At 35.9% G+C, this 22,712-nt stretch overlaps 1 protein-coding gene across 7 annotated transcripts in view; it reads right to left on the reverse strand.

Moving 5' to 3' along the window:
- The window catches only part of EPHA7 (EPH receptor A7), a 161,173-nt gene that overhangs the window by 82,702 nt on the left and 55,759 nt on the right, over positions 1–22,712 (reverse strand). The window lies entirely within an intron of this gene.

Here is a 22,712-nt window from a genome sequence, read left to right on the forward strand (position 1 = left end):
CAACATAAGAAAGTAGAAGCTTTTCAGATGCTAGATGTGTAACATTAACAAAGCTAAGAAAAACACAATTTTCCAAAGAGTCCCTTAAACTTATAAACTACATAGACTAGACTGTTATTACCTGTAGCAGAAAAGCCTTTTAGCATCTAGTTTTTGTGCTACACAAAGGCAAAACTTGTTTAAAATTCATCATAAGAATCAGTTAGTATTAAGGACTATAAATTTGTCTTCTGATAGCATAATATAATATTTCTTTAAATCTGATTTGAACTCATTTAACTGTAGTACCAACGTAAAACAATACGTCAGAGTACTCCTTTTAGTGACTACAACATGATTTGTCCTCCCACAAATTAGGAAAAGTAAGTGTTTTGATTAAAAAATGGTGAAATCATAATATAGTCAAATGTATTTTTAGTATCAATGATGCAGAATGTACAGATCCTAAAAGGTTAACAAACGCAACATTCATTTAAAAGTAAACAAACTGGGGATAAGTCTTTGTGCACCTTCTAAATTTACACTATCCAGTGAAACAACACTTACTCTATGCTTTATCAGTCTTGACATCAATATTAAAACAGCTATACAAACTGTCATAATTGTTTATACATTCCGTTCAGCCATTTCAATGTGAACAGTGTCCTCCTTGTTTCTTACCCTACATTAGGCTATTTCATCATCTCCAGTTCACATATCAATTACCAGACTTTTGCAATCTCAACAAAGATTCTTCTTTTCTATGTCCAACCTCTCTTAAGCAATAAAAACCACCACCATCAAATTACAGGTGAAATGTTTCTGAGAAACTGGAGAACATAACAAAATATAGAGTCTTTTCCTAATTAAGAAAGTAGGAGTGGAAGGCTACTTTGGGATCACCATGTCCAGTCACCTGCCATCTCAGGCAACCATGTGATGTCATTCCTTCCAGAAGAATGACCAAGCTCTGTCTTAAAATCAGATTATGTCTCCCACTACTCCCATCAAAAGGTTAGTCCAGAATCTCGCTGCTCTGATGGTTAGAAAACTTAGAAGTTTCCAGACTAAATATCTCATGTTACAAAATCACCTAGTTGTTTTCACATCAGTACTAGTCATTCCATTAAGCTGAAAATTAGTTTGTGATTTCTTCCCCACATTCTGTCCCAGTGTATTTCTGAATATTAGTGAAATTCGTGGAAGCAAGGAGTCTCTCTCTGTCATTCCTGCTGAATCTCTGTTGTGTGAAAGAAAGGCAGTAAGAAAGGAAGAAAATTAGGCACTACACATAAACATGACTCTGTGGCGTAAAAATTAGGGTATTCCTACAGAAAAGAGTTAAACTCATCAGTTAAAGAAGCAAAATGACTCCCCCATTTCACACGCTACAGCATAATGCTGGAGCAGTATTTCTGAGCTCTAGCATCCTATTTTAACAGAAGACTGAGCCTGTGCTTTTCTCAAAAATTCATGATTACTGGCACACACACTTCTGGACAGGTTTTCTGGTTCTCAAGCCCGTATACACTCCTTTTCCAAATAAAAGGCAGAAGCTAACCAGGTCCAACAGCTTTTCTTCCAGCATGTTTCTCCTGAATCCTTCTCCTGAGGCACCTGACTTTCTACAAGCGGAGGGTGACATTTCATACTATTCTTGATCCCTCCTAATAATGGGCTACTGATACAATATTCCTGTTCTCCTCTGTGCTTAAAATCACTCTATCCCGTCATTTCCTTTACATGAGATGTGTGGAACCACAATTGAGAATAAGAGGAAACTGTTTTCTTGCTTTTTTAACACTGGCATCTGGATTATGAATGCAGGACTCAACACTCAGGTCCTTTCAAAGACTTTGTATCTTTCCTTTTCACCTGTATAATAGAGATAATTTTTAATGTGGAATTAAACCATCTGTTTGAAGTTTCTTCAGGCTCATGTGCTCATGATGCTGAAGCATTGCAATGAGTGTAATCTTTGATGGCGTCCACGTTGTACTCATACTGAAGACTAATTTTTATTTTCCAAGTGGCCACTCTTGGACTCTTTAGAAGCAAATAATTGTGTTAAACCCTAAAATATAAATGGCTCCATATTTATTAAAAAGAAACCAAATCTGTTTTTTTTTAAACTAAAGTATAAATGGTTTCATGTCTTTTTTTAAAAAACTGATCTGCAGTTTGTTGTCTTCAATCATAGAGCAATTGCAACAATACAGCACCTAATGCAAATAAACTGAAGAATTTGCTTTCAGCTTTTACAGGACCCTGAGCATCTTCTGTTTATTTTTTATCCCAGTTAATATCTGCAGATATTACATTATATTTAATCTGTACTACAGCCATTTATTTATTTTGAATTTTTCTGTCACATGTATATTCATGACAGAAAAAAAATTTCTGAAGATGTTTCATGTGATGAGGACACAAGAGTGGATTTCATTTTCCTTCACAACCAGTTAGCAAAATCTAATTACTTTCATATTTCGCAATACAAGATGTGTTTGGTAGTACTTCAAATTTATAAACTCCAACAAAAAAATATGTATTTTATCCACTCTAACACTTTTAATAACCTTACCTTACTACATTTTTTTCCTTCATACTCCTCCCCCAAAATGGATTTAAAAATACAATTAGCACTGGTCACTTAACAGGATAATTTCCTGAAAGGTTAAAAGATTATTTTAGAATGGTGATTTCAGGTGTTCCTAATATAAAATTACGTTTGAGACAACTCAGTGCAAAAAACTATAAATCTGTAAAACAGATCTGTGGTCAGATTTTCCAACAGTAGCCTACATTTCAGTGCAATCTGTGATCAACAGAAACTGTGAGCAGTTTTATGTCCAAACTTTATAAAGTACAATAAAACAATTAGTATTGTAATTCAAAATGTGTACAAATTACAAGCATAAAATGAAAGCCCTCAGAGAATTCCCCTGGGGAAAAAAAAAATGTGTAACAAAAGAATCTCTGAGATTTTCAATACTTTTTCATATGTGCAAATAATAATTATTGATGTCTATGAAGTCATTAGTAGTATTATAAACCAAAATATTGTTTGTAGTTGAATAAATTTTCCTTAAAAAATTCAAAAATGGTATCACCTATTCAGTTCAAGGTTAAAAGAGTAAAGGAAATTCATATGGGTCCCTGATGATCAAGGTAGGATTAACATATTTTCAGCTTCTGCAATAGAACTGCTTTGGTACAAAATACATTGTTCTGCACTGTCATGATGTATGGCTCATATTTAGAAATCTGACAGTTTAGGAGTGCATTATGGCATTCCATTAAAGCGAATACATTTTTGTGCTGCACAGGAAAAGATAAAGAGGCCACAATTTCTGTCTTCTTTTTTAAAAAAATAATGGCTTATCTCATTACAATAGTAAAAAATTTAGAAAATGTGGTATTTACTGGACTGTTAAGTTCTATTCTCTGTGTTTCCAAAACCATGAGGAGGATGTAATTCTTTATTGTATATTAAATATAACTGCTTTAAAAGAAGATGAACTATGTTAATTGATAGAGGTGACAGCTAAAACAGTCATTTACGACTGCAATAACAGTAATTTTGAAAACCTTTGGAATTTGACCTGTAAGTAGACTGTGATGTTTCAACTTCTGAGTGATATTAATGTTTTAGGTAATTGCAAAACGCCAGAAACACTGGTGATGCACTGTTATTTCACAGAAAAACGCTGTCACTGAGACAAGAAAGAAAGGAAAGATGAGGGGCAAGAAAAGGGGCTTGAGTAGAGAAAGGAAAGAGGACTAGAAAAACACCAGTGAAACTTCAGGTTAGGACATATGTGTGCAAGAACTCATTGCCGTGGTGACAAGACACAGCAAAGTTATCTATAAACCCCTGGAATGTAGACAAGGCATTCATTTAAGAGCTTTATTCTTAACACACATTTGGGGTTGTACTATCGCAAACCCACCTATGTCATAGAAGTTAATTAGCCCATTGTCCAAATGCCTGAAATTTTCTTCACCTCAACAAGAGTCCAGAGAATGCTTTTAAAATAGTATATCAGTTGACTTGTTTCTTCAGTAGTACACTTTTTACCTTCCCTTCAGTCTTGTAAACAAAATATTCAAAATCAAGATGAATAAAGAGGCAGTTTCCTGAAGATCTCAATTTCCTCTTATTAGATTGATTTTAGTTACTGGATCATGAAGAAAAGTAAAATGGAAGTGCTTGGCCAGAACAGGGGAATATACCAGAGTGGGAATCCTTTTATCACAGGACCTAGAAAGGCTCCACTCCTGAAGCTTCAGCTGCACATTCCAGCTTCTTTCTTCCCTTACGGTTGGGTCAACAAAATGTAACGTGGGCCAAAAAGGTAGCAAAGCAATCACAGTATCACCCTGCAAATGTATGAGGCAAGATGTTGACTTTGAGAAAGTGTGGAAGAGGAACCAGGAGGCCAAGGCTTGATGGTTCTGCTTAGCTCATCATCATCTGGAGCTGTGGGAAATTGTCCACAGTGTTTGTACCTAAAATTTACTCTGTGATTACCTCTTTATTAATAGTTTGAATTTGCTGAAGGTCTGTGGTTTTATGCCTGGGCTACATATGATTTTAACTAAATTTTGAATCAAAATAAAAATTATAAAATTGGTCCCTAAAGTTTTGCATCCTCTGTTGTTCCTTACACCTACTTTTGTGTGATCTTAAAGATGATCAAATTTAAAATTGCTTTCCTTGGAGACATTAGAACAGAAGGTAAAACAACTTATGCCCATATGTCTGAACAATATTTTGAGCTGTAGTGATGCTGTAACGTGGCAGAAAGGTGTCATATAAGTTTTAGAACACTTGCAATATAAAACAAACCTAACGTCTTTCCACACAAAAGATAAAGAGTAATGTTGCTGGTCTCCATAAAATTATTCCTCTCATTTGGAGTAGTGGGGTGAGAAAAAACATGAACCACGAAAAAGTACTTTAATGTGACCAGTCTTGTTATTTTAGAGTACTGGGTGAACAGCTTATTAACTGCAACAAGAACCAGATCTTCCCAGGTGCAATTAGGGAATGGAGGAATGTATCAATGTTACAGTTTAAAAAATGCTATATTAAAGACCTGCTTTTATCCCATGGGAGACTTACCTAGAACACCGCAGAAAGATTCACAGGGGTTAGGTTGCCAAAAAAGTGTCACAATGATTAGTGATTAAAAGCAAAGTTCCAGCAAGAACAAACTATTTCAGAAAGGTCACAATCTCAGGATTTTCTTTAATAGGCAAATGTATTATTAAAACATCCTTAAGGGCTAGCCCTGCTACCTGCTCACTGTCTGCAAACTTGAAGACTCCTGGTGAGATTTGTTTCTCTTCCATATGCAACACTGGCAGTTACCCAGTGCATCCAGCAGAGCTGCAGGAGACACAAGCTTTCTTAAAAAGCTGGTGATGTACTGGACTAGTCCTGTTTACAATCTCCTGTGTCTTACAGTTCTCAGGAAATATATAGAGGGATAAAAAAAGCGTGTTAAGGGAGGTTTACTGAAATTTCAGCCAAGAAGAATTTGGCCATTAGGGAACAAAGAAGACCAACAACTCTAGATGAACATGAAAACAAGCACTTAATTCTATCAAATATTTCACAAAAAAAAAAAAAAAAGGCAAAAAAAGGACCAAAAAAAACCCCACAGAGGAAGACTTTAACCTATCTTAGTACTTACCTAAATACTAGCAAAACAGTACCTAAACACCTCACAGTCACTAATGGATTTTTCTTCACAATGCTCCTTTGATGCAAGGGAGTCCTATTATCCTCGTTCTTCTCATGAAAAACAGCACCACGGAGAGATTAAGTCATTTATCCAGGGTAACACAAGATGCCTATGGGAATGACTATGTAATTTATCATGGATCTCCAGAGCCTCAGTCCAGTGCCTGAACCAGTAGACCATTCTCTTCTCAATAGACAAGAGCTGCTATACAGTACCTTAAATGACCTTTCAAAATGGCTATTTTTACTTGTGTGGTTTTTTTCCTCTATCACCATTATAAGAAAGTTGTTAAAGTAATAGACTGTGAGAAAGCTTAATGAAGCACCCTGTATCTTGTCTTAACATCAACTGTCAAACTTTGGAACACAAATATTTTTCAGACCAAATATTACATTTCCCCTCAAAGACATCAGCAAAGCTAAGCTCAGTAGCTTGGCAGCTGGCAAAGATCCTGGATGCTCTGCAAATGACCATACTTTAATAAAGTCCTTTAAAGGATTTTTTTCAGGCTTTTTATATTCCTGTGACTGAAAGCAGCTACTATACTAGCAAAATATAAGTCTGAATATAGGGCAGGAACCATTCGGTAAGTACAAAAATAACTTATTTCCTGGCAAACTCCAAGCAAAACTGAACTTAAAAACAAAAGGAAATCAGTTGTTTACTTTTTATATTCAATGAATGGTTTCGGTTTGAATGCAATTCAAGCTGCAGGAGCATCCATGAGACTGGCAGTCTAACACGCTGGGACTGTATCTGCCTCTAAAGATTCAGAGTAATTAAAATACGATATTTAAAGAAAAAAACTACTGAAGTTCTTGCTTTATCCAGAGAATAAGTACAACTCACATCAGCAATCTAACATTCTCCAGTCATTATGCTCACCTGAAGGGATCATGACCAGGAGTGAAAAGTTTACTAGGTCATGCTCCTTTAATCTTACCTTCTCTTTTGAATGACTGCCAAAAGCACTGCTTATGATGATGTTTATGAAAAAGAAAATGAACTGAGTTCATCATTTAAATTCCACACAGTTCACAAACAACTTTCATATGGTAACAATTTTTTGGACACTGCTTGGGTTGACTGAATTTAAATTGGTGACCTAAAGGTGAAAGATTCTGCATTCCATGATCAATCTCCATGCTGTTCATTTTTCCCAGTTTCTGAAGTTCAAAGTGGTAGAAGTGGGAGTTACACGGTTAAACACAGTGGCCTCAACTTTTCATCCAGTTTAATATTTTCAGATTTTTCCCTTAAAATTATTCTAAGCATAAAGCACAATTATACCAAATTCTCTCATGTTCTCATCTTTCTTCTGATTAAAAAAATGTACCTCCATTAAATACGAAAATAATCTGCTGGCAGATAATCAAATTTTTATATTAAAGAAATCCTGCGAACAGTAAGGAAAAAGCAGCACAAGTTCAATTTTGCCTTTGTAAAACTGTCTCCTACTTTCAAGAGTTTTCAGTTAAGGATATCAAACAGCCCGCTTTGGCTAACTTAAAAATTACAACAACAAAGAAGAATCCTGTGATCTTAAGATTTCATAATTTTCTTCACAAATCTTCATGCTTTCTTAATTCCTATTAAAAAGTGTTTTATTTCTAATCCAAGAGATCTGTTCTGTACTCAAAATATGAAACTCAACTAACACATACATTCTTATCAGCTTCAGTGATAAAGTGAGTAAACTTATTTCCAGGAAATGGACTTGTGAAAGTTCGCAAGAAATTCTCAGCTGTATCTGAGGTAAAAGGTTTCTGTCAAAACCTTTGTAAAATGTGACCTATCATATTTTTTCTTTGAGGAATTAGAATTTAGAGGAAACAGGGGAAAAAAAAAAACAAAGCAAAACCAAACCAAAACACTTTCGGAAAAATTACAAAATTAATTACAAAATTATTTCCAAAACAAACATAGTGTGTCTAAAGTGTAGGCAACTGAATGAAAGATTCGAATTACGCTATTATTTATTTTTACCTAATGAGACAGCATTTTTGTTCAGCTTTCCAAATATCATAACTTTTCACCATTTTTAATGAGACAGGCACAAGAAAAAAGAAAAACCTCTCCTACATATTTATTACCATGTTATTTAATCTGGTGGTTCAACAGTACATTTTTAAAAGCCTGTCTTTCACCCACAAAGCAATGAAAAACGAAACTGAATACACTTGCAAATCCCTGATCTGATACTGGGAGAAGGACTATTAATTTATTCTCTGAATACAACAGCTCTATAAAGTGTGTCTTGGGCATACCAAGTTTATATTGTAAAAACTGTGCATTATTCAAGAGCAAAAAAAAAAAAACACACATCATTTTTGGTACCTAGTATCACAACCTGGTAACTATTTCTTCAGAGACTTTTATGACCTGTGCTTTTTAAATTATTATTGGATCAGCCACCATTTTCTACCATTGCCCTTTTCTGCTTTACATTGTTCAAATCTCAACTATGTAAACCAAATCAACTGGACCACAACATGCTTACAGAAAAAAAAAAAAAAAAAAAGAAAAGCGAAAACAAGAGGGACCAAAATTTGTTTAATGGCCTATTTGGTTTAACAACAGACCCAATGCCCATTCAAGCACATATAATTCAGAAGGCCTGCCTGCCAGCAATAAAGACTGAAATTGGATACTTCATGAGATTAATTACCTAGATAGGGCATGATAATGCTAGTCAAATGGGAAGGTAATTAAAGTGCACCTTCCATGAAAATTATTCATTGCTGATGGATCAGGTGACAGATAAATCAAAAGGCACTTAAAGAAGCTACAGGTTAACTTGTAGAAGGCTGTTCCTCTCTGGAAGTCACCATAACCGTGACTGCTTGTTCCCATCGTAAGACAAAAGGTGGGAGGGTAACGCAGCCTCTGAGAAAGAAGAACCCCGAGAAAAGTTATCAGCATTGTGCCTGCAGACAAAGGGTCAGCTAGAGTGGAACCAGGCGGCTGGCAGCCTTCGGATTACTAGATCTCTCTGCTTGTATGCCATAAAGGGGTATTGCAACCGTAAAAGGCGGCAAGTGATGAATTAATAAGTTGACTAGTCCCCCGGGTGCAATCCTTATAGGCGGAAGACATGCTGCGGTAATCAAACAGGGTTATAAATTGTGTACATTGAACAGCACAAAATGCGTCTCACTTCATCACCGTTAAGTCAAGACTTCCTGAATTTGTCATTAACTCTTTAACTTCAATATATTTATTTAAACTTTAAAAGTAAGAGAAAGCGCTTACAATAACAAAAGGGCAACTGATACTACCCAGCGGGATACACAGTCTAATGGAGATCACTGACTCTTACTTTCTACAGCAACAGGGGTCAAACTGCACTCCTTTTACACCAAAGCTCCCCTTGAGATGTACTGATTAAGTTCAAAATGTTCGACTAAATGTACTTCTGAACATAGAAAAAATGAAAAAGAGAATTAAGTATTTTTTTTTTACAGCTAGCTTATGCAAATTCCTATGTATTTATTCCCTACTTGGAAAAAAAAAAAAAAAAAGAGCTTTTTACATGGGTAAGCATTTCCCAGATCGCAGTTTTTTACAGAAAATTGCAAAACTATCTTATTTTGGATGTAACATCTGATTATTAAAATGTATGAAAATGGATAGTTGAATAATTACCACTTCTTTTTTCTTTTTTTTTAATGTGTGCTAACTCTCTAGGTTGTGATCTTATGATAATTCTAACTGTTCAGTGAAAGTTAAATCGAAAGCAACTTTGTGACACCCTTTTAATCTTTAATAACAGTAAATTTTCAAGCTATTTTCAAGGCCTATGACACCTACCAGATCTAAAGGAAAACTAACCTCTGACTTGAAATCAGAGCACAAATAGGCAGAAAGATATTTTTCAAAAAATCCTTTACTGAATTTATTATCCAAAAATATATCTAAGGTTTTCCCACACTTGGAAATAACAGTTCTGCATGTTTTATAAATAACTTTAAAACAGTTTTCCACATCCTCTGAATTTTTTTCCCTTCACTAGGCTTCATAGTGAGTACAGGAAATGAAAATCTAAGTACTGAAAAGTGAAGTAAACTTCAAAAATATTAACTCCAAACTGAAGCTCCTTCTATGTAGCCAATGGAAAGCATAATTCTTTTTTTAAAAAAGAATTTATGACACCAGTCTTGACTGCTCCCAGTCTGAGGGAGTATTCTGTATTAAAGAAGTTTACATGATCATGTGACAAAAAGAGGCATGGCACTAGTTTACCAACTTCACCACAGTTGGCAGCTGTGGCATTTCCCCCAGTAAAGTTGTGCTGATTTTATGCATCATTTTATCATTTTGAGATCAGCCTATAACATTATTTTCCAATAAGTCAAATTTTATAACCTCCTAATCTATAAATACAGCTCAGTAAATTTAGTAACTTAATCTAGTAAAGTAAACTGTGGTAAAGTTGAGGGTGGGGTACAAATACATGCTTGCACTTACTATTAATTCATTACCACGCTTAGCTAGTTGGGCATAGTTGTGGCAATCTCAATGTAGGCACATGGGTTTGGGAGATGAAGATGTTTAACTCTGGAAACATGAGCCCTGACGTGTCAGGAACAGAGGATGGACGCTCATCCTTTTTGTGCAGGCATAGTTTTGGTAAACAGGGAACACACATTAGCTTCCTTAGACTCTCACCCCCTGTCTGCTGGTATTCAAGTGGAGTTTGAGCTATTGATTTAGATCTATAGCTTGCTAAATGGGATGAGACTTGTCTGCCTGAGAGATCACCACCATCCTTTACCCCTGCTGTAGTCAGCAGAGGTATGAAAGGTGGTTTCCTGGAAATTACTCTCCAAAGCGTCATGAATGTGACAATATTCTGAGAGCCTAGGGTACCTGCTAGGGCAAAGGTTGAGAAACAGCTCCCAGAAGGATGGTGAAGGAGTTCACTCCCTCTGTTTATTGCTCATTGAAGGTTATCTCTTTGTAATTGTTCTGTGCCACTGCATGTCTGCGTTAATGTATTGCTTACACAAAAGTATATAACATTCATGAGTGCCCATCACTGCATTATTGTAGGCAAGATAAACTGTAAGGCACCTGCAGTCCTCCTAATGCGGACACTTAACAAGCATTAAAATAAAAAGAAAGCATAGAATAAGTATTTTAAATTTTTAAAACATTTTAAGATTAATGCTATACACTGTGATCAAGTGAAATATCCCAATTTTCAAGACACACCTGTATATGCATATCCTGACTAAGCACCTTAGTTAATTCAGTCAATGGTAAAAGGCTTCCAAGAGTCTTAATAACATAATTTACTAACAGGACTAGCAAATTATTTTTAAGGAGTTTTTAAATCCTGAAGACAATAAATTATTTTAAAATTTACTTGCTTGTTTAGTATTTTCTTGAAAATAAATAGAAGCATGTAAATATTTAACGTTAACATTGTGGCAGAAATTAACATTTGTGCATGTAGGGCTAGGAGGAAGAGGGCATTCCTGTCATCACCTTTTGGCAGTTAATTTAGGTGGCTAAATAAGGAAGGTAATCTAAAGCTTCCTCTGTAATTAAGGACGAGTCAATGCACAATTCCTAAATTGGGCTCCTGTTCCAAATCACCCCCTGAAGAAACCTATCAATCTCCACTGACTACAACAATGTAAATATCCACCAAAGATTTACATGCTAATGTTTAATGCCAACATCAAAGAGCAGAACATTTAGCCCTAAAATGCTTCATGTGATTAATTCTACACAACATAAAGAGCAATGACACTTTTCCCTCTTCATTACCAGTTAAGCTGCAATACACAAAAAATACAACTAAGGGTGAAATTTTGATCTCAGCTACACAAGGGAATATTTAGAATAATTCCACAGAAGGTCCACAGAGACAAATCATTAGAGTATTGGCTCTGAAATATTCACATCCAATTCCTCGTTTCACAGCCATGATTAGAGGCTCTATGAACTTAAATAGACTCTGCAATGAAGTAAATGACATTTCTCCACACAAGCATCAGGGTTTGCTCGCTTGGAATCCAGCCTGCTGACTCAGCCACTGCTGCCTGAAAGGAGCTTGGGCGCTACGGACAAAAATTAGTGCTCCATGATGCATTAGGAAATGGGATAGTCAAAACCCAGAAATCCTTAGATGACAGGCAGACAGAAAAGGTCAAAGGGAGAGATGCTAAATAGATCCATCCAGCAGGCATGAGATGGGAGATGCAGAAAATGAAGCGTCTGCTGCTGCAGAGGCATACATGTGAGAGGTAGCCCTGGAATCGTGGATAATTGTGTACAACAAGTTGTTCAAATGTAAAAGATTTAGGAGGGTCAGCTTTAAAAAGGAAAAACTAAGAATCACAGTGACAGGATCTTGTCCCTAGAGTCTTAAGCTCACTTCAGAGGAAATGAGATATGGCTTAAAAATTCTGAAAATTACACTTAACAGGCTAGAAGAAAGTGAGATTAAAAAGAGATTAAGCTTCATGTAGGCATGTGTGTGTGCATGTGCATGTGAGTGCACATCTTCCTCTTTTTTCCTTTCTCTGTGCCTGCATAAGGCAGAAATCACATGGAAATAAGATGTGAAAAATCTCATTCTGCACTTCTAATACAGTTCTGTGAATAATTTTTCTTACAGTTTTCTGTGTTTCTGCCCATATGGATTCTCTTATGCCTGATACAGGATTTAGCTCATTCAGTAAGGTACCGGTTTTCATTGGCCTGTTGACTTCATGTAGGAGTTTAAGATTTCAGCCTCTCTGTCATACATAATTAAAACATGTTAAAGGTGCTGAAAGAAAATTGTCCAAAGAGATATATATTTTGCACAGTCTCATAGCCTTGTATGTTTATAAAATTGAGCTAAAAATAACCTTTCCTTAATTAACATTAATACTAAAATGGCCTGAATCATATGACTTACACTGCTTGCTGTGAAAATTTAAAAGTACAGATGAAAGAGAAGCAAGTTAGTGAGTTTAAACTACAGCTGTCATTAAAGCCTGCTTTATTTTGTGGGTTGCTATCACAAACAATCTACCTTACAGAAACATGAAAAGCAGCTTGTTATAAGCTCGAATTTAGGACATTTATATTGGTCCTACAATAAGAAGATTTCTGTGTCATTATCGTGAACATGATTTAGCTGACTTATGTTCGCATGCAGACACCGTTATGTAACACTTAGCTCAAACAAATGGCTCCATTCTTGATCTTCCCTTTTCTATTGTAGTTAATGACCAAATATTGTTAAAAATTGGGACACTAATTATCTGATGTCGACATGTTATGGATAATTAAGAATTGCTCACTCTGAAGCCATGTTAATTGTTTTTCACAGGTCTCCTTCTCTCGTCCTTGTGTCCTCAAAAAGGCAAGCAGCTACAGGTTTATGCGTACATCTCTGTCACATACTTTGTCACAGAACATACATCATCCTTTCTGGCTCATCCCCGATTAATTTTGCTGCCTTGCAGCAATTATCTCTCCCTTTGTGACTGACCTCGTGGTAAATGGAGTGCAAGATAGCTGGGTAATTTTTTCCTGCGCATTTTACCACTTAATTGATCCTAGTTGGCTGCCCACAATAGAATATAGTAAACTTAAGTCATAAAATGCTTGAAATTGGAAGTGGTAACCATGTTTTACCAATTGTAGTTGACAGCTGTAAAAATCAGATCTTGATAATGTTCTCTCATTTACCCTATTACTTGGATCAGTTGGTTAAAGCTGTTAATGATCCTCTTGGATCAATGTCTTTTGCTTGTAGCTATAATTTACTGCATTGGTGGATTAGTACAGATGTTTTCACAGATAGCTTTGCATCATTCCACCAGATTGCTGTCTGAATCAAATTTGCTTTCATTCATCACTAACGAAGCAAAGAGAAAGCTAATCAGCATCTCCTAACTTAACATTAACTATTGAACTTGGGATAACACTTTTATTGTTGTCAATTTGCAGCCTTCAGCCATGGCTTCCTCAGTAAATTGCCCTGAGTATTTCCTCTATAAATAGATACAATGATATATTTTCACTATAACGGAGAAAGACTACAGAAATGCCAAACTGTACAAAACTACTAATACACCAAGAGTAGTAGATATAACTGTTCAATTAGAAATATGCCCTATGGAGTTAGGGCTGGTTCTACCTCAAGGAAAGCAGAAGAAACTACATAGGGCAGCAACACATCAGAGATGGCAGAAACTGCCCAGACATATTAATTACCCAGACCAATGCAGAACCTAAAAAATCTGCTGCCACCCATGGAGCTGTCATAGCAGGTAAGTCAGCAATGGCTATTGCTATTAGACAAGATGTTTCCCCTTCCTGTTAGCCCAGTAACATCAGGAAGATCAAGCCTAGCTCTTCATAGACCTCTATTTTGCCCTGACATTCCACCTCATCTTGGCTGTCTTTTATCCCTACCTGTCAGAAGTGAACCGTTCATTCTTGGGCCATTAATACTCCCTAAACTGCCAGAAGGCCATGGGCCAGGAGGTTAAAATTTGTATCTTTCACCTGAGGACCCATTTAGCCAGAATTCCTTTTTTCCTTCTTAAAAAAAAAAAAAAAAAAAAGAGGCTTGCTTGCAGAAGCAACAAATAAAAGATAAGTAACTGAGTAAAATATGATCTGTTTCAAAAGAGCAGCAGCAGCAGAATCTCTGACACTATTTCTAATGAGAATACATATACAAAGCAGACTGAAAATAGCCTATGTTAAAATGCTAGACAAATCTTCTGGCATCTCTTTCTAGACAATTAATTATGAGACTGAACTTCATCCCTAAGTGGTGGATTGAACCTTGCTTTAAGAAAGCTCTTGATTCAAGACATTCTTTGTCCCTTCCTGCAGTGCATTTTTGGCATACTAACTACACTAGCTGTGATAGACTCACCACAAAAATCTTACAGCTATTAAACAGGCACTAGTGTGAGCAATCTCTTCTATCCAGAAGTTGCACACTGATTCTATCATTTAACTTAATGGAGAAAATTTTTTAGCTCTCCGTGTACAAGCTATCATCTTCTCCCTTTTAAAGATTCCCACAGAAGTCGTTACAGTAGGCTGGCTCTAGGCCATGCTGTCATCAAATGCTTCACTCTAAAGAGATGTTAAAGAATTTTTTAATTTACTACATACAACCTCAATTAGGATTTCAGATCTGATGTCACTCATACATTTGCAATAGTGCCTTTCAGTTATGATGTTCATTTCTCATCAAAGAAACATTTATGCACTTAGAGGGTTTTGTCTGTTCTAATGGCAATGGGACTTGAAGTCTTCAAAAGGTCTGAAACAAACCACCAAATATTAGGAAATTCAGGGACAAAACTGCTAATGCTACAAACATTATCAAACTCTTTTTCTTTAAGTGTTGTTTTTTAGGCAAAATAACAAACAAATGAAACCTCTTAATAATAAATTACACTGTGCTGAAGTAAGATCTCAGAATTCATGAGCACAGTGTGTTTTGGCTAGATTAATTCAAGCAACATGTATTATTCTGTCGTACTGATAGCAATATTTCACAGTTTTGTTCACTGAAGGAGTTCAAATCTGTTTTGTAAATATTGAAACCCAAATCTTCCCTGTGCTTTCAGGATGCCAGCTATGTGTTGCTATTAGCTACTAATAAGAAACAGGAAGCTAAACAAACAAGCAAAAGAAGTCATTGAGCCGTTTTATGACAGAACCAGAATAGGCCTTTCTTTTTGCCAGTTTCTCCACTGTATTTCTCTTTTACTCTTGGGTCTCAATATAGCCACAACAGTACTTTGCCTAAGAAAGTTTCCTATGAAAGTTCTAAAGTTTCTGCACAAATATTTGCCCACATTTCATAATCATCATAATGAAATTATCTTGGTAAGAGAATGATACATGTGGCAAAATTATTCAACAAATAATAAATGAAGGTACAGAATCATACAATCACTTTGGTTGGAAAAGACCTTTACGTTCATGGAGTTCAACCTAACCTAACTCTGGCATTAAACCATGTCCCTAAGAACCTCATCTACACATCTTTTAAACATCTTCAGGTATGGCGACTCCACAACTTCCCTGAGCAGCTGGTTCCAATGCTTGACAACCCTTTCTGTAAATAAATTTTTCTTAATATCCAATCTGAACCTCCTCTGGTGCAACTTGAGGCCATTTCCTCTTGTCCTATCACTCGCTACTTGGAAGAGACCAACACCCTCCATGCTACAACCTCCTTTCAGGTAGTTGTAGAGAGACAAAATGTCTCCCCTCAGCCTCCTTTTCTCCAGGCTAAACAGCCCCAGTTCCCTCACTTGCTTCTTGTAAGCCTTGTGCTCCAGACCCCTCACCAGCTTTGTCACCCTCCTCTCAATGTCTTTCCTACAGTGAGGGGCCCAAAACTGAACACATGATTCAAGGCGGGGCCTCACCAGTGCCGAGTATAGGGGGATGATCACTTCCCTAGTCCTGCTGGCCACACTATTTCCGACACAAGCCAGGATGCTGCTGGTCTTCTTGGCCACCTGGGCACACTGCTGGCTCATATTCAGCCAGATGTCGATCAACACCCCCAGATCCCTCTCTGCCAGGCAGTTTTCCAGCCACTCTTCCCTGAGCCTGTAGTGTTGCATGGGGTTGTTGCGACCCAAGTGCAGGACTAGGCACTATAGAATTGTTCTTTCTTTACATATGAGTTAATTAGCTACATTAAGCTGTGTATCACCACGTATAAATGTATTAAGTGATTTCTTGCCTTTGTACTGCAAGTATCTTGAAAGTTCTTGAAGCTGGCCAGGTCTTCACAGAACTATGCGTGAGAGTCTCTAAATAGTGTAACAGAGCTCAAAGAGTACTATTTAGTTTCTACTCTGTTCAAAATGACTTATGGCCATGAGAAATAATCTAACTATGGATAAAGTGAAAGAAGAAGCCAAGCATATTTATGAGGGGCTAAAATCCCACCCAGCAGGCATAACAAGTAGAGCTCTTTTATTTTATAGATTTTTCTGGGACTGGTCATAGAAGGTCAGGATTAATTTTTCCTCACTACTTTTAAGAAGACAACTGGTGTAATTCATAAATACCAAGGATATGTCCAGCCTGTGTTTGTAACATTAGAAGAAAAAGTGGCTTCTAGTTCTTTGTGTCATATTAACAAGCAAATCTCTCCTTTCTTTGGCTAAATTGTACTTTATACCACTCATTTTCTTCCTCAGGTATGTATATAGTTTTTTGTTCCCTGGTTGGTGAAATTATGCTTTAGTTGTGTACATTTGACTGTGGTGACTTTACCTGTTATTTCAATAGCTCAGTACATGGAAAAGTGCACTGTAATGCTTCTAGAAGGTTGCTACCATACATTAACATAAATAAAGCTTAATCTGACCATTTCTAATTCGTAACTTTGGTTCTGTGACGCTTAAGCTTTGCTTCGTCTTTTTGTAGCTACACTAGAATGTAGCTTCCCACTACTTTTATGTCTAAATAGAGTAAAATTCACATAGTCTCTATGAGAAAAACTTAGTTTCTTAGCAAAAACAATTACATCTATCTCTAAAAAGCTTTTATGGTAAAGGTGGACAGGCAAGAGTTCTGATACTAATTTGAAAAAAAAAAAAAAATCATATCTTTAGTATACTAAAAATTAATGAAAATTCAAATGACATTCAGCCACAAACTGATGCACAAACACCAGCTACAGTCAGAATCAAAATTGATATGAAGTTAATTTTCCCTTTCAGGATGACAGAGTGCCCACTGCTTTGGTTCCTGTGTGTTCTGATAGAGCATAAGGTTCAAATCCTGCTCCTATTGAAGTCAATGACAAAACTTCCATTGACTTCAGCGGTGCAGGATCAGACCCTAAGCAACACAGCTAACATCTTTCTTGCTTCCTCTCTTATCTTTCAGTGAAAAATATTAGAACAAACTAGAACTAGATATTAGAAAAAAATGAACTACTATCAATTGGCTATTATGTGGTAAGTTTTCTTATAAAACATATTGCTTTCCATTTCAAATGTATTTAGATATATATTCTGTATATGTATATAAAATATTATCAAAACTGTCAAATAGCATACAATACCATATTATAACTTACATATGATACCTTCTTTATGAAAATCCTAAAAAAACATTAACATTTAGTAATCTTAAAGTAGTGCCCCAACCTAGCAATTCTACAGTATCTCTGTAACCTTGTGGACTTCACTACATGAAATATGACCTGATACAATCAGTGAATGAACAAACTGCTTTCCCTGATCTGATGGTATTTGCTATACAGAGACTGGAATTCTTATCAAGTTTTTATCCATGAGTTTAATTCAGGCATAAATTGATTTACCGTCTCCTGTCAAAATATGTGATATTAGTCCAGGGTAATGTGATTGCAGATCAATAGGCAGTTTTAGCTTCACTGAAGTAACCCAATCCAGTTTTTACATGCACTAAAAATCATTAAAAACTAGAATAATAATAACTACCACATGTAATTAATCTCCACTCCAATTTTACCCTTTTTAGTTGGTGGCCATGGAGTGCAGAATGCTTACAGAACTATGTTGTCTGCCTACTGGTCTAGAAAAAAGTTAAAGCAGACTAAAATATATCTTAAATATTAATAATAATAAGCAGTAACATCTTTGTGGCTCACGTTAAATAAACCAAGGAAATGGTTAGCCAAAGTACAGTCATCATAATATATATGTTTCTAAAAAGCACAGCTTAATGAAAGCAGTTAGGGAATATTAGTTTGGAAAAGCGACTTTTTCTATAAAGTAATCATCCCAGCTCAACAGGTGGAACATGCTTGTTAAAAAGAAAATAAAAACATTATTTTTATACTAGGAATTCTTTTTACATGAAGCACTGTTTTTAAATAAATATACAGATGTAGTCTTATCCATGTGGGAAAGCTGATCTCCATTTGAAGGCTAGAAGATGAAGTATGGCCCAAAAAGTAAAGTTACAAGCAGGAAATATCAAATAAAACCTGAAGCTAAAGGGAGTCCATTGAAATAGGAAAACATAGAAGCAATGTTCAGTTGAACACTGAAGCTATTTGTAATAAGCTGTCATGTATCACCAGAAGCGAACATTGGATGGAAGTGGTACATAAAGGTAGATAAAAACAACTTGGTGGCAGAATGGGAAGACACCAAAATAGTCTGAGGACAGGAGAAAAGTGGGAATAGGACTAGAACAGTGATGTCAAAGTGACTGGGAAAGCCATGGGCATGAATTTTCTTGATTGTTGCCTCTTCTGGGAAGCAGGTCACTGATGAAGAAAAGTCAGGCTTAAGTGAGAATGACAGGGAACAGGAAAAAAATAGATGGTCAATAATGCAGAGACTATGAAAGAGGAGATTTTAAAAAATGGGTAGAGATAATTGAGAGCTGGGGAAAATGCAAAGAGAAGCAAAGAAGAGAAAAATTATGAGCAGCAACACCAAAGGAGAACATAGAGTAGGGGAGAATATAAACTGCCTCCCCTGTTTAGAAAGACTTCCAAGTACCTATGAAAGGCAGAACCCATCACACACTTATACAAAAGGGATGGCTTATTTCCTTTATGCATTCAATCATTTCTTCTTGCTGTGTAAATCAATGGTACTGTGGCTAATAGTCATGATTTTATAGTATGTAATGTTTTTTTCTGTTCAAGTTGCTGGGATAATGCAATGTTGAAAAATTCAGTTCTCTGAGTTTTTTTCCTTTTTTTTTTTCATGTGAATTTTTGAATCTGTTTTATGTAGGGAAAGGTCTGAAAATTGAACTCTAAGATGCAAAAAAAAAAAAGAAAAGCACATCAACATATATAAAATAAGTTGTTAGTAAAAAACATTTTTCAAGAGTAAGCCTTGATTATGGAGCTGAATCAGGGTTTTTTAACCACTTCAAGTTGTCAGCACTAAGTGCATCTGAAGGCGCAGCATGACCTAAGAGTGCTGTGGGGCACCTTTCTCTTGCTGTGAAGAAGCAGTGAGCATTAGCAAGTGTTCCCTGCATAAGAACAGAGAGTACATTTAGGAACAGGTATTGGCATTACAGTTTAACTTTTGTTTGTCATGTTTGGTTATAGTAATATGACATGATGAGTGTCCCCTTGGATATTATTTTTTTCTTTCCAGTTACTATAAAGACAGCTCAAACTGTCTCAGGACAGATACTTACATTTTCTCAAACCTTGATAAAATGTTTGGTTTCATCCAACCTATCTATTCTCAAAGTCAGGCTAGGGTAGGTGAATATCACCCTTTATCACAGACTGGTACATCGTAGAGTCAGTTAAAATTCAAAGGAAAGGATGTAGAAAGATAGTTTTAAAAACATAGTATTTTTGCAAAATTGTCAAAAGAAAAATTATACAATTGTTATTGAAACACTTATTTTTTTAAAGGTTTGGAAGTGCATAAAAGATAAAACCTGAAAATATTCATCTGCTGTGAATCCTACCTGGTGCCATTAACCTTTTGAGTGTTGCATGGAAAAAATGTAAAATTTAGAAAGGAATTTGGTGGATCAAAAGGAACTATCAGTATCACCGAAAGGTGAATATCTTATTAGGGACGTGGTAAATTTTATCTTTGGTAAACAACCATTCAATAAGCTTACAAAGGTAGTGCTTGTCAGCTGTTTGCCAGCTGCAGCTCTTCAGTACATCCACCTATTGTAACTGGGGCTTAATCACATTTAAATCTGAATTCTAGAAGGATGCATGGATTCACGGAGATCAGATTGCAATACTGAGATGACATCCTATATTCTTTATATGATGCTGGATGGGCAAGATATGAAACAAGATGGTTTACTCCTGAGGGACTTAGTGCACTTAATCTTTTACCTCTGAATCTGGCTCAGTTCTTTCATGCTTTTGTCAAAAAAAAAACAACAAAACAAAGCAAAACAAAAGGCCTCATGGTTCTTGGCTGCAGCATAAAAAATATGCCATATGACAACTGATAGCCTAGCCACAAAGACTTTTAAACAAGGAATGAATAGCAATGTGTCATGTATATATATGTGAGCAATGTGAAATGCTACCTACCCATTTGCAGTCATTTTATTGTATTATTTCCACAAATATAAATAGGTTTTTATCAACCACCTGGTTCTTTTCTGTGACATGCTCTCTTTGTCTCATCAAAAGCTTGTTATATGTGGGTGAAGAAACAGTGAATGTATTCCATAACCCCATTCTTTTATCAATAATTTCCTGTTATCATTACACAATTATTTGAATTTTGTGAATATGACCACAAAAGATCAATTCAATTAAACCAAAACTACAAAGGGAATATCTCACTGCAAACCTCTGTGCAACTGGTGAACCCAGTAATTATATATAGCAACCTATTGTGCTAGCATAATAACATATGAAGAAGGTTTAGTTAGACACATTTACACACATAAAAAGCAATATGAGCACAGAAAAAGTCATTTTTGCTGAAAGTATAGAACAGTCACACAGTAACAAATGAGACCTGCATGAATCCTAGTTTACTTGGCTATAAATAAATCCAACATTTTCTTTCTCTCCATGGTAAAATAAAATAGGAGCATAGAAGCATAACAGTCTCTTTTGAGCAACCAGTCTCTTTCTGTTCAATTATAGTAATCAATCTGTTCCACCTAAAATATTTTCCTCCTTGAGAAATCAAAGAAATCGGTATTAGGATCCAAAACATGCTGTTGCAAATATAATGTAAAAGAGGTCTTTCCTTTTTGTGAATGCATTTGTTCTGAAATACTGTGTTTTCTTTAACACAAATTTTGTAATTTGGGTGAAAAAAAAGGCTGCAGTTATATGGCACTTTTAATCAGAAAATCTTGAAGAGTTTCATAAGAAAAGGTAAGGGTTGCTTCCACATTACAGAGAGAGAAAACTGCAACAAAGAAAGTTTAAATCTATTTTTTCTTTTCCCCAAATCTGTTTCCCATGTTTCCTTTTAGATATCCAACTGGAAGCCTTTAAAACCTGATATTCAGAAGTGCTAAACAGACAAAGCTTCAGTTGTCCAGGTAGCCTTTCTCCCAACAGTGGCACCGTCAGATTCTGTAGCACTGGGAAATACTCACCTGTGCATAATCCCCCAGCAAACTGGAGAGCAGGGAAGGAACAGAGTCAGGTCTCCTGCTTCCTACTGCATGTTCTTATAGAATTTATTTAGGGGGGGTGAACATTTTCCCATTACTTGAAATCACTAGGTCAAATTTGGATGTTGTCTCTAATATATATCCAAATAATTTAACTTGTGTTACTTGTAAGGTAACAAGATAACTACATTATGTTTTCTGGCCTGAAAACCTGATCAATATGGCTATGTAAACACAAGAAAATGAACTATAATGAATTATCTTGGGAGTAACACAAGAAACTTCTATTAAGGCTTTTTCATCTTCCTGAGGTGTGATATTAGTCACCAAATTTTATTGTCTCTTTCTTTACCTTGTGTGCCACTGAACCATCAAAGCATATAAAGTAAAGCAAATTTGATTTAACTAATAGGAAAAGAGTCCAAATTCTACTGACATCTACAGACATCTACCGAGAGCAGAAGACTGTCCACCTGTGCATGTTCGAATTATAGAGAATTATTTTAAAGATGAAAAATCAAGGTGTCAAAATAATACCATCTGTGGCACAAAAATAGTTTCAGGGTAAGTCCTCTGTGCTCAAAATCTCATCATAAACTCCAAGAACTGACCAAGCACAGAGATTAATCCTTTCAGTCATAGGGTTGGTTCTAAAATAATACAAAATGTGCATTTGGTATCCAGGAAAGCACTACAGGGAAATTGAATATCCCATAAATACTCCAGCCTAACTTTAACAACTATATTAACCATACTAGGTTTGTAGGGAGGAAGGGAAGGCTTTTTTTACCCTTTTTTTTTTTTTTTTAATTGAGATGACCATCTTTAAAGTGCAAAAGAACTACAGTTTTTCCTGTTTGTTCATTGCCCCTGTAGGGTGAGTTTGTCCTCAGTTCAAAGCAT

Source organism: Columba livia, chromosome 3 (genome assembly GCF_036013475.1).
Source record: "Columba livia isolate bColLiv1 breed racing homer chromosome 3, bColLiv1.pat.W.v2, whole genome shotgun sequence".
In the NCBI taxonomy this organism is placed as follows: Eukaryota; Metazoa; Chordata; class Aves; order Columbiformes; family Columbidae; genus Columba; species Columba livia.